This window comes from Callithrix jacchus, chromosome 15 (genome assembly GCF_049354715.1).
Source record: "Callithrix jacchus isolate 240 chromosome 15, calJac240_pri, whole genome shotgun sequence".
Classification (NCBI taxonomy): domain Eukaryota; kingdom Metazoa; phylum Chordata; class Mammalia; order Primates; family Cebidae; genus Callithrix; species Callithrix jacchus.
In genome coordinates this window covers 85,649,872-85,669,941 of record NC_133516.1, presented here as the reverse complement: position 1 = coordinate 85,669,941, position 20,070 = coordinate 85,649,872, and positions in this window count along the sequence as shown.

Below are 20,070 nucleotides of genomic sequence, written 5' to 3'. Positions count from 1 at the left end.
ATGATAAATTAGGTGTTATAATTTGGGAGAAAAAAGAAATCATTGCAGGCTTTTACCAGGGTCCTGATGATGTGTCTCCTGTTTTGTAGCCAACTGGACACCGCTGTGGAGATTTAACATGGATCACTATATTTTCTTGAGCAAAAAAGAAACCCACAGTCTCTCTGTGTACTAGACAGACCGTTGGCAATATCTAAACAGCTGTTGGCTGTATGATCCATATTTGGCTAAAAGCAAACCCATCTGTATTTAATGCATTATTGCCAAAGTGTAGTAACATGCTGTTTCCAGTCTGAAAACACTGGTACCCTCATGTGAGACGATCAAATTGAAAATCTCACGACATGGCTCTTGCACTTCTTGGCTATGCAAGCAGAAATCCTAGGTGTGTGCCAGCGGATGGCAAAGCCTGTTTCCAGAGGTTTCAGTTGGGAGGTGAAGGGGAAGGCAGTGGATAGACACAGACTACATAATCCTTTCCCTTGATAAATTCTTTAATTATTTTAGCCTGTTTTCAGAGTAATTCCTTAGTCAATATTACCTCTATAAATGCACTTTATTTTTAAATATATAAAGTGATTAAAAATATATATTTGATACTTGAAAAATTAGAAAATACAAAGAAGAATAAAAGAAAATAGAAAGGTCACACCGTTTTATTCTACCAAACAGTTTACATATATGTACCACTTCTGAGTAAAGTTATTAATTAATGACCCAGGTAATTAACATGACTCAATCAATCCATTTACTGCGATCATCATTGTGCCTGCATAACAAGTGACAAAATAGACTAGGAGAGGTCAGAAAACTTGCTAAATTTGCTTATCTCTTAAGTGCTCAATCAAAGATGCGAACCCAGATTTGTCTGTCTTTGCGCTGGGGCTTTGGCCTCTGCAGCACACCACTTCACATTATAAGAGTAATGCTATTCACAAAATATGTCCCCAGAGGTCAATGGGATATAGGCAACTGTTTTATGATTATTTAAGATGCAGTTGAGACTTTGAAAGCTACATTACATAATAACTAAAACTGTAAACAACAGCTTAGCTTGGTCATGAAAGAAATATTCACAAATGTGCTAAAATGTATCTCTAAACAGTTAGATATGGGATTTCCTACTATTTATCATTTAAAGGAAAAATGTGTTAGCTAATGAATTTTTTAAGTTAATTAGTATAATGGAATTTTCCTCTAAATACTAGCACTTATTGTATTTGACAAAACACTGAACAATTTGGGAAGGGTTCTTGTAGTTTTTCATGATTTGAATAATGCAATAGCTTTTGCTCATTATAGGCAAATGTTCAAATCAACCTCAAAGAATGCTTCACCTGGAAAGCTCGAACTAAATGAGCATTTTTCTCTGCCTACCACTAGCACAAGCTCCCGTAGTAAACAGTCAACAGCTGGAGTGGTAACAGGGAAATCTCACTGCAGCTAATGAGAGCCCCATATTTCACATCTCAGAGGCTGTAAAATCTTTTTTTAAGAAAAAAGGATACTTACAAAAATCTCACTTCTTTGAGTGTAAACCCAAAGAACCGTTACTGTTAAAGGAATGAACTCTCTGTGCTACTAATCAAATTCATAAAACTATAAAATGTAAATGAGGATAATGTATAACGTGATTGGTTTTGCAACATGCAATGTCACAATCCCATCCAAACAACCAAGATGTGTCTGGAGTATAATTAAATCTAACAATAAATGTTTTTAAAACATTACTTTTCCTCTACTTCTCAAGTGAAATAAAGAAGTGCTGGGAACATTATGGAAATGTTCAACTAAACGCTGCCGCGCTGCATGATATGGAGACTATATTAGTCCCGGGACACCACAACATTCTTCAATACATATTTTTAAACATGTTGACAAAATGCCACTTCCTCAGGAAGCCATTTTAAATAATTCAGATTAACTCTGAAAAAATGTTTGCTGAGCCTTTTGTTTAATTCAAGTTTCTCTCTTGCCCCCAACCTGTGTTTGGTTTTGCACAAAAATATTTAGAATCAACAGTGCCAGCAGCTCTCTGATATACTACCACTAACATTCCTAAAATTCTAGGACAATTAGAGAGACTTGGGGCCAAACACAAGGCCATAATATTCCTGTATTAGAAAAGAATTTCAGTATTCAGGAGAGAAGACAGAAAAAAAACAGAAATGAAAGGAAGACATGAGTGAGACAAAGTTAACAACAGAGAGTTGAAATAGCACACATTTAGAAAGGTAGGCACAAGAAGAAAAAGAGGATAAAAGAGAGGTGTTAATGTTACAGTGATATGAAAAGAACGAGGAGAGAATAAGGATAATTCTAGGACAGACACCCTCAAACTCATTTAGTGCTCAAAGCAATCATGTAAAAGAATTGTTGACCTTCACAGTGTAGCCTTGTGGAAAGAAGATAGACAATGAGTATGAGTCAGACTGTGTGCTTGTTAACTGCGTGGCCATGGCAATTAATCTCAGAAAGTTTGTTTTAAAGGCAAAATTGGAATTTTTGAGCCTTAAACTATATGAGCTGACATATACAGAAATATCTAACATATTCTATGACTTTTAGATTAGTAGATACTTGATTAGTGATAACCTAGGCTTCACTTTACAGATTAAACACTGGACTTCAAAAAGATTCCAGGGAAAACAGCTTGGAAACCCCTTTGTTTTTAAATGTCTGTAATGTACCTAGCAGAGTCCTTACTTACTGTAGGTTCTCACTAATTGGTTGCTACCATACACTTCAAGGTCTGCCAAGGGCCCTGTCTTTTCTCACCATTCAAAAGTCATTTTGGCATCATCTGATGAGACCTAAAAAATGTATTGTTATGAAAACATATTCTTTAATACAAAATAAGAGCTTTAAATTGCAAAAACTTAAAGTGGCCCTCTTTACAACTTCTAAATAAAGGCTTTGTTCCTCCTGAGACTATTAAAACCCTAGCCACCTTCCCTCTACCCTGCTTCTTTCATTGTCTCATTCCATCAAACACTGTCTTGTACAACTTCAGACTCACTTCTACAACGTAAAGGGGAAGTTCACTTGACTTCTTTCTGTGCTCTCTCCCTTTCTTAAACAAGAGCTGGTCACACAGAAAAATCCAAAGTTACAAAGTTAAAAGCAAATCTGTTTGACTCAGTTATCCCTTGACCACTATCCCCGTCTCATTCTTTTCAGAATATCAGAAAAACAGCAAGTACTCAGAGACTCCATGTACTTATCATGCATTACTCACTGCTTCTTAATTTCTCGGTAACTGCCCTACTCCCAGTTATTACCCAGAAATTGCGTTTTCCGAGGTTTACAGCGATCATCTCATCAGTTATCTTATGGTGACTCTGTCAATATACTCAAAAACTACTGAATTGTGTACCAATTGTGAATTGCATGGTATGTGAATTATATCTCAATAAATCATATACATACATATACGTGTATACACATAAGTACACATATGTGTTCATGTGTGTATATACTTTTATATTTTTATGTCATAAATACTATACAAGCATATATATAATAGATCAAACAGACCTGCAAACAATTGAATTTTCTTATGCATTTCTCCTTGACCTGGCTGCTGTTTTCAGCATGTCCTTCATGTTTGAATTGCCCCTCTCTGGGCTTCTGTTGCGCTGCACTCTTCTAGATCTCCCGCTACTGCTCTGATCTTTCCACCTTATTATCTCTGTCACTGACCCTTTTTCCTTCTGATCTCCACTGAACTGAGAGGCCTGGCTTAAACAATGATCTATATATTTTCCCTTTATAGTATATTTTCTGGGTTACCTGTTTTTTTTTTTTTTTTTTAATCACTTCAACTATCACTTTTCTTTTGATTAGATCCAGGTACATACCTGTTACCCTGATCTCACACCTAACACTGCAACTTGACTCTGCCAACTATCTTTGCCTGTATGTCCCTATTCAAAAGTAATTTTGGCTTCTATCTATCAAGTGATTATTCTGTATTACTTGTCTTTCTTCAACTCTTTCAGGGAAAGCTGATTATGAACCAAGATTTGGGAGGGTAGGGGATTGACTGCTAGTATTTCAGTCCTAGGACAGAAAAGAGAGAGACTTCTGAGAGTGCAAACACAATGGCCGAGGCAACAAATGGTATATTAGGTCATATTAGCCACGCTATTGAGCCTGTCGGGTTATGTACTTTTCTCTTTTTCAGCACAGCTCACTCTCTACGTCCTCACCTCTAATTCACTCCTTAGCTCACTGAAATCTGACTTTCATTCCCATCACTTCTCTGACTACTTTGGCAAAGATCATTAAGATGACCTCATTGCAAATCCCCTGGACAGTTTACTCCTTGTCTTATTAGAAATTGCTTTCAACACTCAAACTTCTTTTAGAAATACGATTCTCCTTTGCTTTCCATGAAACAAACAAACTGGGTTCTTGTCCCACCTTTTATCTTACTTTTCTTCACTGGTTGCTCTTCTACTCTCCATTTTAAAACTGGCAATGAGCATTTATCTAGGGTTTTCTTTGAACTTCTCTTTAATCTGCATGCTTTCTGATGGGGCAGCCTACCTTTAACTTCCATTTACATGCATGGGAATGTCTTTCCTATCTTGAGCACTGACTCCCCTCTTGAGTTCAGAACCCTGAATTCAACTACCAGCTAGACATAGTCATGTAGGCAACCAAATCCCAAGTGTCCCTAGCTGAGCTCTTTATCTGCACCCAATTCCAGCCAACATTCTCTTCCTCCTGTTGTCCAAATAATACTTGTAGAATAAACAAAAGAGGAAAACAAAGGGGGAAGCATAGGAAGATGAGAAGGCAGGAAGGTAAAAACAGTGTATCTGGAGCGTAAAATACTCACATCCATTAAACTATTTTCCAATACTTATTGACGTTCATGAAGAACTATGGTTTAAGGAAATGGTTTTATTCTTAAAGGTAACTCCCTCCTGTCTCACTGCCTTTCCCCATCCAGTGTAACTTAAACTTGCTTATGCTTTAAAGAATATCATTCTAACATCTCTACCTAATCTAGCCTAATCAGCCATCCAACTGCACAGCCTAGTCCTCAAGAATAAGACATCTTCAGGGATTTCAGGCTTGTTTTTGACAGAAAGACCATAAAGATTCAGGTTCAGCCATACCAGTATTTATGTTATATATCAAACACATCCAGAGCACTGACATGTGTGATATTTTCTGAGCATTCCACATGCATTGAATCATGGGTTTTTATGATCTACAACTCTGTGATGTAGATGCTTTATCCTTATCCCCTTTTCTTTATACCTCTCATCTGATATAACTGAGGCACAAGCAAGCTACAGAAAAATCATGCCCAAAGTCACAAATATTAAGATGATGTCTGAGACTAAATTTAAACTTAAACAGTCTGGTTCCCTAACCTATGCCTATAACTATTAGATTGCTCTGTTTCTCTGGTGGGTGAATAAGTGAACCAACATTTAGTGTGATTTCATGGGTACTAGGAAGGCTCAATTTCTTTGAACAGGACTTCCTATCATCTATTTGCTGATGCCTAAAATTTCAGGTCAGAGCCTAATTCCTTTAGAGAAACAGAGGGATCTCTATTAAAATGCAAATTAAACTTTATCTGTCCTTTATATCTTACTACAAATTGATTTAGCAAGACATTTTGCGACAGCAGATTTTGATCATGTGAATGTCCAAGGGGACACCAAAATGACTCAGATTATAAACTAAAGTAGGATTCTTAGCAGAGGCAAAAGGGGAGAGGGCAAGGATGTTACGGTTGCAAATGCTCCTCAGGCTTACCTAAATTCTACATATGTTTAGGGGACATTTCAGGGGTATGTGTGCTTTTGATTTTTTTCTTGGTGTACTGGGGGTTTCAGTATTTTCATCCAAGTAGGAAGATCAAAGCAGACCTTAATTTGCTATAGAATAGAAAAAGTACAGAAGTTCCAACCTACGGAATAGAATCTTCAGAGGAACTGTGGAATTATTACAATTTTTTTTTTTTAAGACAAGGTCTTACTCTGTTGTCCAGGCTGGAGTACAGTGTTGCAATCATAGCTCACTGTAACCTCTAACTCCTAAGCTCAAGCAATCCTCCCACTTCGGCCTCCTGAATAGCTAGGACTACAGGTATGCACCACCATGACCAGCTAATTGTTTCTATTTTTTGGAGAGACAGGGTGTCACTATGTTGCCCAGGCTGATCGCCAACTCCTGGTCTCAAGGGATCCTCCTGCCTTAGCCTCTCAAAGTGCTGGGATTATAGGCGTGAGTCTCTGTGCTTGGCCACAAGGTAATCCTTGAATGTATATATTCACAAAGCATTGCTTTTAGAGTGAATAAATAATAATCCCACTCATATGTAAATTACTGTTTTTCAAAATTTATAGATTCTAAATTATAAATATATTTGTAAATAATTATCAAGTTAATTTATAAATTATATAAAATCAATTTATAATTTACTATCTACAAATTTTGGAAACCAGTATTACACACATCAGAGGGACTTACTATGTATTCACTCTAAAAGCATGGTAGTTTTGCCATTATAACTGTTCTCAAATCATTTGGAACAGGAACGAGTAAAGAGTCTCTAGTTTTTAACCTTATTTTTGAATTTTAAACCATGACCCAGGGAAGACATTTGGAATGAGGTTGAATAAGTTTGGTATTCTTCTATGTGCTTTATTTACATATGCAAATGATGGTGCTGAACTCAAGATAACATCTTTTCATTGGCATCAATTTTGGGGTGAATTGTTAGAAATTGTGTTGAGGCACAAAAAGGAATGTGTCTCTGGGTCAGCGCCCTGAATAGTGCAGAGACAGGCAAAGAGATACATGTGCGCCTGTTGCACTTTATTGCTATATAGAGCAACAGTACATTTTCCTGCATTCTTTTACCTTTGTCTCTTTAATTCAGCAATTAAAACACGTAACAAATCAAACTATGGCTTTCTAACAATTATCATATCTAGATACCTTAACAAGATCGGTGAAGACACGTTCATTGAAATACCCATTGGGCCACAGTCATCAGCTGCATGTGAGATCAAACCAGGCTATTAAGCCACAGGCCAGAGCATCTGTGATTTGCATGAGTAATTAGAAATGATTAATAGAATGCCTTGCTTAATTAAACTTATCTCATAAGGGCACCTCTTGAAAACTTATAAGCTTGACAATTCATAATCACCCTAGATATGTTGGGCACATGATTTTTTGACTCTGATGAAGAATTTTTTGACTATTCTTCATGATTATTTTAAATAGACATGATTTAATGGTACAAACAATCTGTGTCTTAGATGTCCTAGTTAAAAATGTTATAGAATAGTGTAGAAAACACAAAATTATGATGTTTCAGGGAATACTATAACTGAGAAGGGAATGGAGATTATTTATGCAGCCTAGCCACTAAGTGATGTGCCTAGTTCTTTAATACAAGCATAGCAACATTTAAGACAAATTTTCATTGAAATGTTTGCTTCATTTTGAATTCAACAGTTAAGATGAAGAATAAGACAAAACCTGCTAAGTGCCTACAAGGTACCAAGCCGTAGATCAAATGTTGCCATCAATAAAAAATAGAAAAGACGAATTGTTTTTAAGACTATTTTTGAATTTAAATGGTATAAAGTAGAATGGGATAAATATTTTTTACAAACAAATACTGGTCACATGCCAAATTACTTAGCTATAATTTTTATAGTCAGGGAAGATGAGTTTACAGCAAAAGCTAAAGGAGGAGTCTAAATACCTGGAGTATACTCCGGCCTGGCCCTACGTACTGAGCTTTGTCCATGTATATACAAGAAATGTTTGTTTCTAAACCCAACGGGATTGCTTCAGATCACTAAAGAGCTCAAAAAACTACCAAAATCTCTGAACATGGCTTTTTAGTTAAAGCTCCTGAAGGACTGGGTCCTTCTCAGTTTTGGAACTTTAACTGTGCAACTATAGAATAGGGACTCAATATACTCATCCAGGAGACCTGAAATAAGTGGCATATAGTCAAGTGATGTCTGATGTTTAAAACTAGCTATTTCTCAACTCAGCGTGTGCATCCTGTTGACGCTGCAAGTGCTCATTGATGTAGTAAAAAAGACAAATGAATTGTTTAAACGTTGAGGATCTTAACATGGGAAAGTAGGTTTGTGTGTAGAAACAAGGATATGGCAAGCCATTCCAAAGACCCTTGATAAATAATTCATTATGTGCAAGGGAGCAACTAATCTAGACCTGCAGCAGGTAGTACAATGGAAAGAGCATCAATCTGTGTTATGGTCCTGGGTCCGCCATTAATTAGTGGTGTAATCTTAAATAAACTCCTTAATCCCTGTGAATCTACCATCTTTGCCTATAAAGCAAAATGAAGCAGGGTTTGAACTAGATTTCTTTTGTGTTCCTTTCTCTCTCCTTCCTTCCTTCCTCCCTCCCTCCCTTTCTCTTTCACTCACACTCTTTCTCTGTTTCTCTCTTTCGTCAGGGTCTCTATCTGTTGCCCAGGATGGAGTGCACTGGCACTGGATCAGCTCACTGCAACCTCTACCTTGTGAATTTGAGTGATTCTCATGCCTCAGCCTCCTGAGTATTTGGGATTACAGGTCTGCGCCACCATATCCAGCTAATTTCGCTATTTTTCGTAGAGATGGGGTTTTGCCATGTTGGCCAGGCTGGTCTCAAACTCCTAGCCTTAAATGATCTGCTTGTCTCAGCTTCCCAAAGTGCTGGGATTACAGTTGTGACCCACAGGACCTGGCTGAACTAGATAATTTCTAAGACTTCTTACCTGTCTCAGATTCTGTGATTGCATTTTTCAAAATATGTTGAAAACTTAATAAACATTCTGTGAGAATGTATTCTATGATAAAAAAAAAAGTTTACTAAACACTGGATAAATTTTTAAAATAATTTTTGGTGACTTTTCTATATACTAAGGTTCATTTTATGACTCTCCAGTAGAGTCACATCAAGCTTATTTGATGATGAAACATATCCTTTTTATGTAAAACCTATTGTCCACTAAAGATATGGTCATATTCCACAGACTAGAGTCTGGGAAAAGTACATTTATGATTTTGAAAATTCTTTAGTAGTCCGTAGCCAGAACTCATCACAACAACTAATATTCCAGTGAGTTTCATATATCCTTATTGAGTGCCTCCTACATAAAAATCTTTCAAATATTATCTTGCTGAATCATCACAACAGATTGGTGATGTAAAGATCTCATATTACAGGTGAAGACCTTAAACTCTGAGAGTTCAATGATTGGCCTATTGTCACAAAATAGGGAGGAAAGTTGAAATTGTAAACCAGTTTTTTGAGTTTACCGGGCTTTCTACCTTGCCTCACATCCTTTCACAACCACCAAAGCCACCCTTTTTACCTCAGATTACCTGAGCAGGGTAATCTGAAGCAAGTTTCTCTGCATGTGGTGCCAGACACAGGGAGCAGTGCCCATGAGCCACTCAGAAGACAATAACAACTACCATTTATTAATAATACAATAGAGGCCACAGCCCTGTCATATTTAGTGGTTCAGACACTCAGGGAGATACTTGGTGGAAACTTCTTCCTGTAATTACTTCTGTGATTTGGTACAAATCATATTCTAATAAAGAAAAGATAAATAATACATATTTGACTTTGAGAAATCTATTATATAAGGAGGAATTTTTAAGATTCAACTATTTTAAAGATAGATTCTTGTTCTGTTGCCTAGGCTGGAGTGCAATGGCAAGATCATGGCAGACTCTAGTCTCACAATTCTGGGCTGAAGCCAGCCTCCTGCCTCAGCCTCTTGAGTAGCTGGGACTACAGCTGTGTGCCACCATGACTGGCTATAAAGAATAATTTTTGACATACATTTGTTTTAAATTTGTAAAATGAGTATCTTTCTCAATTATTTGCTTTCCATGAACTTATAGTCCCAGACCAAGCTGACTTGTCTACCTTCATAACTATTTTTACAGAAGAATTTCATTCTTATTTTATAGGGAGGGCATTGATGCACTGTGAAATTAGTGACTAGATACACCTTAGCAACTCAGTGGTTGCTCAGGATTCAAAGGCAGGCACCACAATTTCCTTGTTACTTAGCCTATGACGTGTCATCTCGAAGTAGGCTGTTCTCCGTGGCTTCTGGGTAGAGAGTCAGATGAACCTCAGTAAGCATAGGTTTTATAATAGATTTAAAAGGATTAGACATAGGATGGAAAAAAGCAAAAAATAATCAGCTATAGTCAAGTAAAACTTTCTGATAAATTTGCAGAAGATTTGTCCTGAACCAAATGTTTACTGAATTCACTGTCTTGTAGTTATCAAGAAGTCCAATCAAGAGACAAGGGAATTCCAATATTGATTTTTGCCAAACTGATGTTCTACTCCCAAGCACATAATTTTGAAAGAAGACTCTAAAGTAATAGCTTATTTAGTGTCTTTTCAAAATATGAAATTAACGCATCCTCAAATTTTCCAACAAAACAATAGACCCAAGGCCAATAGTTTGACAACAAGGAATGTCATCACCAAATGATTCATCTTAATAAGCTGCACTATATTTTCCACCTGAATCAGCATATTCTTTTTCCCATAGTCACATAATAAGAACATGATGAAGGTGGTTAGAATAGGGAAGGAAGAAAATGACTAAAGAGGATTCTCACAATGTTCTATGCCTCACATTCCCCATTTCTAAACTAGGATGAGTTATTCTTAATCTTTAATTAGTGGCAATCTAAAAAACTCCTTCAACACACCACAATTAAATAGGATCTAGGTAAATAAGTCTTTTTTTTTTTTTTTTTTGAGATGGAGTTCCGCTCTTATTACCCAGGCTGGAGTGCAATGGCGCGATCTCGGCTCACCACAACCTCCATCTCCTGGGTTCAGGCAATTCTCCTGCCTCAGCCTCCTGAGTAGCTGGGATTACAGGCATGCACCACCATGCCCAGCTAATTTTTTGTATTTTGAGTAGAGATAGGGTTTCACCATGTTGACCAGGATGGTCTCGATCTCTTGCTCTCATGATCCACCCTCCTTGGCCTCCCAAAGTGCTGGGATTATGGGCCTGAGCCACCGTGCCCAGCCCAGTAAATAAGTTCTTAAAGAAGCTTGTGTTTTTTTCTTACCTCTGAATTTTCTGGAACTGACCCTCCTGAAATACAGTGAAAGAATAGCCAACCCTAGTGAAAAGACTAAATGACCCTACAGGATCACTGACTACAAAGTCCATGGAAACACTAAGGGGTGGTTCTGACCTTGATCAGATTTACTCAAGAGAACATCTTACAGGTGATAGACAGATGGACTCAAATCCAAAGCCCAGAGTTCTGCCATGGACTCTGACAGTACCTATGTGCTTGGGTAACAAACTTCAGTTTTCTAAGTTTAACTCCTCATCTGGGGTCTTGGCTTTTGCCTTGACTGCTTCACAGGGTGGCAAAGGGGATCAAATAATGTATGAGAACATGTAGGGAAGTATAAAATGCCATAGAAAGAGACAAATCAAGCACCCAGTCTGTAGGCTATTTAGCCCCATGTCTGTCTCTGTTAAATTACCTACTCCATGGGATATCTGAGACTCTATTTATAGAAAGACTGAATAGAATAATACTTATGCCAGGGCCAGAGACCTGCTGTACACTGCATGCCTATGAAAGCTGATTTTAGTTGTTTTTGTGAGATACTTTCATAGCTTCCTCAGTAGAGAGCTACCAGACTCATGTGTGTATGTGTGCATGCATGTGTGTGTGTTTTGAGATGGGGGTCTCCTTATGTCACTCAGGCTGAAGTGCAGTGGTGCAATCATAGCTTGCCATAATCCAGAACTCCTCGGCTCAAGTGATCCCCCTGCCTCAGTCTCTCAAATAGCTGAGACTACAGGTGTCCATTACTATGCCTAGATAATTTTTAAATTTTTGTAGACATGGGGGTCTCACTATCTTGCCCAGGCTGGTCTTGAACTCCTCAGCTCAAGTGATGTTTTCATCTTGGCCTCCCAAAGTTCTGAGATTATAGGCATGGGCCACCATGTCCTGCTCCAGATTCTATTGTTATAAAACAGCTTTGTGGTATGCTCTACTCTGTAGCTATCACCTTCCATCTTCAGCGTGTGGTAAGATCAACACAATCACTCATATGGTGAAGACATAGAAGAAACTTAAGTGAGAAATAGGCAAGACTTAGGAGCAGATTTGTCAATGAAAGTGTGGTGAGATGCTATTCGATAGAACAAAGTCATGTAACACATTATCTGGTGCCAAGGTGGCTAAAGCAGCAGTAATGGTCATTAGGGAATGAAAATGATTTATATGGAATAAGAACTTAAACACTATGCACCATATCCTTACATACCCTAATAAACCCAAGCTGCCACATGTTCCCTTCAATGTGAGGATGGACTCAAACAGTATCTAAAAGCCATTGAAAAGACATTTTTATAATCATTAAAATATTTCAGGTGATGCCAGGAGAACCCAAATGTCCTCCACAAAATTCTTTTCAGAACAAGAGGTCCTATCTAGCTTCCCAAAGTCCTCCAAGTAGCTTCTCAAAATGTTCAAGAAGGAAACTCAGGTCCTCGAAATTAACGAAAAAGATGATTTTTTAATTCTCTCTGGTCATACACCTTCCTCTATACCCCAAACTCCACTCCTAACTGATTAGGTTTACTGATTCATTTCTCTCATTCTGATCCTCCTGTCCCTCTTCTGGAGCACTTCAAACTCTAATTTTAAAACCTATCTATCCTTTCTTATCTCTTTTTAATTCTGAGGTATAGCCCATTTCCTCAAATAGGCAACAAAAAAAAAAAAATTCACACACCCGTAGGTTGTTAACCTCAACAAGGAAGTTTCTTTTCATTGTAGAAAGTTGGCAGATGGAGAGGAGAGGATGTTGCAAACATATTTATATTACTCAATTTACATCTACCTACGGGCAGATGAGTAGAAAGACCTGTACTAAAATATACCCACATTTATAGGCTTACAGAATTAAAATACATGAACAGTAATAGGTTTTATTACTATAAACAATGGGTTTATTCTAGGGATTAAAAAAAATCTGAGTTCAGAAAAGTACTTGGAGATTCACAGAGCTCAATAAAGACAGAACAGGGACAGATGTACTACGTTCCTTGCTTCCCAAAATATTGATTCTTCTTCCAGGCATGAGTAACAGGTAGCTGACTAAAATAAGCACATGCATGCAAGTATTCATTCACAAGCACACACATTATAAGACATTTTGGAATGTTTAAATTTTAGTTATAAGAAACTTTTTATGGCTGGAATAATTCTACTAAAGACAGTTCATTCCGTTGTATACCCTAGAGACCATTTCTATGCTTTCCTTGGCTCCATCGTTCTAAGATCTCAACTTCTGTAAACTACTATACCCAAACTGGCACATATAATTTAAAATAATATACACAAATAATATAATTTGATTATATGATTAAAAACATTTTCCCTTCAAGTGGTTTTGAATAACATTTTCTTCAGTTATGCTTTTACTTTTCTCCTTATTTTCTTCTGCAACTGAAGTTCTGACTTCTCATTAATTGGGTCAGTAAGTAATCACTAATGCAAATAAACAAAAACTCTCATTAAAAATCTTTCTTTATGATTTTTTAGAACCTGGGTTTCTTTTAATCTCAACAGTACATAATAGCATGTCTCTAGAATGTACTTTCCTGCCCTCTGACTAAAAGTGACATCAACTTTCTCCCTGGGTCACGGTCTCCACTCAGGCTTATTCCAATTAGCAGCACAGTCCTTAGTTGCTCTGCTTCAGTGATTTCTGCGAAGCAGGACAGAAAACAGCCGAGGTCTTATACAAACCGGAGCAAGACACCGAATTATTATTTAGTAGTAATAATACTCTTTTTATCTTCCTCTATCTCCAGCTGCCAAGAGCCCATTTAGCATTTTTATTGGGTAAGATAATTGGGAACTATTTTTCCTCCAAAATATGCTCATCAGTCACAGTCACAAAGAGGAGGGTATGCCCCCAGACCAAAGAAGAGGGTTTTAAAATAATATACCTGGGAAGACTCTGAGAGTAATATATTGGTTTTCAGAGACCTACAGGGCCAAAAAGATGCAACTGGGAACCAGAAAGAGGAACAAAAGGAACTTGGTGTTTTAGAAACTTGTGGGTGGCTCAACCCAGTGTTATATCTGGCATTTAGGAGGTGTTCAACAATTGTTTGAGGAATGAAGTAAGGCCATCTGAAAGTCATAAAGTAAGGGAGCAAAAAATGGCAGGGACTGATGTTTCAGGGTCTAAAATGGAGCCAGCTGTCCTGATGCGAACATAGAGGAAGAGCTGAAGGCTATCTACTTAGTGATAACTCAGAACCCATGTTTGTTTCATGAGATACAGTTTCACTCTGTCCCCAGGCTGGAGTGCAGTGACACGATCTCGGCTCAATATAACCTCCACCTCCCAGGTTCAAACAATTCTCATGCCTCAGTCTCCCAAGTAGCTGGGATTACAGGTGTCTGTCACCACATCTAGCTAATTTTTATTAGTAGAGATGGGGTTTCACCATGTTGACCAGGCTGATCTAACTCCTGACCTCAAGTAATCTGCCTGCTTCAGCCTCCCACAATGCTGGGATTACAGGCATGATCCATCAGGCCCAATCTCGTTTTTTTCCTTTTTCCCCTAAACAAGGTAACTGCCAAGGCACTCCTAATTCACCAGCCTTATTCACCTGGTTCGTGGAATTCAGGAAGAACAGTATATTTGATGCTACCTCCTTGATTTAATAGACAAACCTGTGCTTGGGAAACACTGAGAACAGGGAAACCAGAGCTCCTGTCCAGGGCTTCTGTCATGGCTCAGCTCTAACCATCTGGATAAATCACTTCATTCATTTAGGCCTTCATTTCCCGAACTATGAGGGGAGAGAGTTGGAATAAATTGATGATTGGGCACCTTAGGCCTTAAAATTCTGTTCTCTGTCTGTTATGGGAAGTTTATTAAAGAGCAGGGGTGCCAGAGACGGCACTAAACTTTTTCAAAGGCTTCATATCACTTAATCCTTATTTCATCCCTATACATTATGCATTATTGCCACCCCTCCTTTTAAAATAGGAAACCTAAGGCATAATGGTTTAGAACATGTTCAAGGTCACACAGTTAGTAAATGGTAAAGCTGGGAATCTAACTCCAAGCATATTTATTGTTGCAAATTTTATAGCCAGATTAACAGGAAGCAGCCCCAGTCTTACGCTGAAAACAACAATAAAAGAATGATCACTTTAGATTGCATCCCGCTGCTTAAAATAGAACTGTGACATGAATTGTCATGAAGTGATATTTTCTCCCTTGTGCCAGATTTAAATAAGTGGGAAATGCAGTTAAAACCTGAGAAAAATCTCTGTAGGGTTTTGAAATCATCATTGGGCATATAATATGACGATACTAAACTCCATTAACCCCTACACTTGCTTCAATCAACAAAACTTTATTAAGACATCAAATGTGCACTGAATGTTAAATGGAGACCTGTTGTAAACTTATCTTAAAATCCTTGTATATGTTCAGGGAACAGTACAGTTTGCGTTCACAAAAATCAAAATAGGTAAAGAAGGATTTTAACATGCTTGAACTGAAATGAGACAGAATTTAAAATACACATCCTCTTGTAAATATCTAGATTCAGAATATGTAACTATCCACTTTAAAGATGCGAAAAAGTGACTAAATCTAGGTTAAGAAATATGAGGGCCAGTAAATGAATTTTGTTTTCATGTACTAAACCTGAAGAAACTAATCCCAGGTTGTCCAAGAGGAAGATGTAATTTCTGGTTTGGGCCATATAATCGCTAGTCATTTTCCTGCACACGAACATACAGACACTACAAATTTTAATTCAATTTTACTCGTTGTGGCTATTTAAATTTACACAGTGCATACTGATAGTTAATACAGCTCTATGTACATTAAAACATATACACACGTTTCTGTTTATTTGTATCATCTATCTGTCCGTCTTTCAAATGGATTTCCCACAGCAATAAAGTGACTATAAACTGGATGCACTGATGCAGTCCTTCACATCTTACAATTAGGTACCATTATCTGAACCTTAAACTCTCAAGAAGTTCCCAAGGCTTCCCCTTAGAGGAGGAAAGCTTTAGCAATGTTGGGAGAAACGTCTGAGGAAAAGCAGCCAAGATATAAATTATCTGCAGGGACTTTGGGGTCTCTTCCAACAGTAAAACTCAGTGTCCTTTCCATTTTCTGACAAATAGAAAGAATATTATATCTATTTAATCTCTGACTTCCTTTTCAGAGTAGAAACTACAGCTGTCTTGAACCTGAGCTTCCCAGTGAGGAAAATATGACTCTGTATGGACTTAGGGAATGGAAAAAAAAAATAGAGATTTTACAGACACAGGATAGTTCATGTTGCCACATTGCCTTGAGGAGTTATACCCCATTACTCAGCCTTATTAAAAATCTTAGAGAGACTCAGGCCATGTCAGAGGCAGCACTTTCAGGGGACTTGTTTTGTGTACTTGGCTGTGGTAGTCAATTTTGTTCAGCTTTTTCTTCATTTTTTTTTTCTCTTGGTATTCTACAGCCTTGATTGTGGCAATGTTTCTTATAACAACTCAGTGTTAAGGTTTCTTATATAAATGTGCTGATGAATTGATCCTTTTTCACATATATATGTTATGATCAGATGGATGAGAAGCAGCTGTAATTAAAGGATTATGTTTAGTGCAATCGATGGCCCTGGTCCCCCTAACATATCCACCAAGGCAGAGGACGGTCTTTTCATGATGTTTTAAATGAATTATTAGTTGTCTGGCCATTGTAATAATGTTTTGTTACTGACGGACAGACCCATGTATAGAAGAGTAAATGTTATAAAACAGGTTATTTTTATTTTTCACTTACTATGTTTATTTTAGAAACAGAGTGTGGCTCTCTGTGTTGCCCTGGCTTCAGTGTAGTGGTGTGATCATAGCTCACTGCAGCCTTGAACTCCTGAGCTCAAGCCATGCTCCCACTGTAACCTCCCAAGTAACTGGAACTACAGGCACATGCCACCATGCCCAGCTAATATTTAATTTTTTTCTAGAGACAGGGTCTTTCTTTCTTACTCAGGCTGGTCTTGAACTCCTGGGCTTAAGCGATCCTCTCACCTTGGCCTCCCAAAGTGCTGGGATTATAGGCGTGAGCCACCACAGCCTGCCAAATAAGTCATTTTTAGATTAAGGAGGAGGACCAACAATTGAGTGTGAACAGCAACACCTATTATTTTTAACTCCTCTGCTGTTAAATACCAACACCTCACATATTGCTGAAAGTTTATCTTTTATGTTATTGCTTTCGTCTTAGACTTGATCAAAGCAATAGCTCTCTTCACCAGAGAATGGAATAAAAGTGAAGGACCCTTCCTTACACTATTATCAACACAGGTTAAGAAGAGAGCATTAGAGGCAAGCAAATAGAAAAATGAAGTCATTGCTGGTGTTAAAGCAGAGTGTACACTCTAGCTCTCCAGGTAGCAGCCCAGTCACACATTGGTCCCACTAATCCTGATTCCTTGGCAAAATGACTCATGCTCTTTAAACTCTACTTTCCCTATTTTAAAATGATAAAAAAATTCACCTCTCAGAACTGTTATGAAGACTGAATGAGAAAATTATGTATAATGCAACAAAACAGCTGTTAGTAATTGGTGAATGAGTAAGTTCTCTTGCCACATTTGGGAATAAAGAAAGCCTATAATTTTGGTAGAATTTTGTGGTTGGAAAGACAAGCCTATCTACAAATAATAAAGATTCTGAATGTAACTCATAATAAAAGATGGACAAGAAGTCAGTGAGACACATCGAAGGTTAGTGGAAATACAAAGTGATGACAAGTGAGTCATCTGTCAAGGATTATCACCTGGATTTTAGTAAGAAGAAAATGAAGATCATATGTTCTCAGAATAAGAATTGTTGGGCACGATAGTATAGTGTTTAGGAATGTGGGCTGAAGGCTGGATACAGCGGCTCATGCGTGCAATCCCTGCACTTTGGAGACCAAAGCTATTGGATCACCTGAGGTTAGGAGTTGGAAACCAGCCTGACCAACACGGTGAAACCCTGTATTTACAAAAAATACAAAATTAGCCAAGCATGGTAGCACATAACTGTAATCCCAGCTACTCAATATCCCTAATTGTGATATTAAGGCAGGAGAATCACTTGCACCCAGCAGGCAGAGGTTTCAGTGAGCAGTGATTGCACCATCACACTCCAGCCTGGACAACAAGAGTGAAACTCCATCACTAAAAAAGAAAAACAGTGTAGGCTGAGAGCTGGCTTGCCTTGTTTGGAATCCAAGCTCTGCCACATATTAGCTGTGTGATACTGAACAAACTGTTTCACTTCTGCGTCACACTTTAAAGTGGAAATAATATTACTGGAAATTCAAAGTGTGGTTTTGGGTTCACAAGAACTGAGGGATGTAAAGTGCTTAGAAGAAACCCCAGGACAGAGTACGCACTATTCCACAGGCTTAGCTTCTGTGTGTCTGTGTCTCTGTTGTGTTTCTGTATATGTATAAGCTGGTATAATCAATCACATATAGTTGCCATTTCAGAGTAAGATCCAGTCATTTCTGAATACATCAATTTGCCTTTATCATAAAGCCCATTGAACTTCTGCAGCTATTTTTAAACATGGGGACTTGGGCTGGGTGGACTATACTTGACCAGATGGGAAAAGGTATAATGACCACAACTGGCAAAACAAACAGTAACATCCCTTCAAGTAAGAGTTTCTCAGAGCATGGAACTTAGGCCATTTGCATTGAAATCACCTGGAGTGCTTATCTAAATGCAGATTCTCAAATCCTATTTCTAAGGTTACCATATACTTTATTGTTCAAACCAGGACATTTTTGAGAGTGAAAGAGATTGCTGTAAATAATCATGCCAGGTTAATGAGCATAAACTATATTGTCCTAGGCAAAAGAGAACATAGGGTGCCCCTTACCCATCTCAGATCTATAGCTCTTGTAATTGAGTCCCAGAAATCTGCATTTCTATTAGGTTTCCAAGATGATTCTTTCACTGTGTAAAATTTGAGAAAGGCTTCCTTAAATTACATTGTTCTAACAAGACTTAATTAATTCAGGCTCTGTAAACTTTATATTATACCTCCATTTCCTGAGAATATTTCTTTGTAATAGCCAAGAAAGAAAAAGAGAAAGAGAGCGAGCATTTATTGACCATCTACTCCTGCTAAAACCTCCTCCTCCCCTTGGCAGGACACTGTCTGCTATAGTCTATAAAACAAGTTTACAGATCTCTGCTCTTGAAATTGAGTGAACCCCTGGTGATTATGGTAAAACCACATTCTCCTCCCTAGGAAACCAGCACTTTCGCACTACAAACTACCTGGGAGACTGATCCTGGTGAGGAAGGAGGCAGTGATTAGCTAACTATCCTTAACAACAGGGTGACCACAACATTCAACAGGATTTCACCCATTAAGCTCTCATGCCTGCTTACTGCAGTCACCAACAGAAGCAGAAACCTCCCAGTCATCTGTCTTTGGGCGGATTCAGTCTTAATCAGCTCCGCACAACCCAAATCTGACCTAAACTCCTGCCTCTTCTTAGCGCTCTCACAACAGCCTTCATCATGTTCTTCTCATACTTACCTGACTGAAACCTAAATATCTTCTGAGATCAAAGATACCCTTGTAGTCATCTAAATGGAGGGTACTTTTTTCTCCAATATCCTATCCTCCTTCTGAATATACGACCTCAAGGAAAGGAGGGCTTCATCATGTTCTTTGCCACCACACCACATCATTTCTCCTTCCTCTACTATCAATAACTCAAGGGTCTTTGAAGCTGGACACCATATCACATAATTTGCAACTGCTTCGTGTCTGAATTACGCAATGGCCTTCTGGTTATCATTTCTTTCCTTTTTTTTTTTTTTTTTAATTTTTTTAGGCGGAGTTTTGCTCTTGTTACCCAGGCTGGAGTGCAAGGCGCATTCTTGGATCCCCACAACCTCTGCCTCCTGGGTTCAAACGATTATCCTGT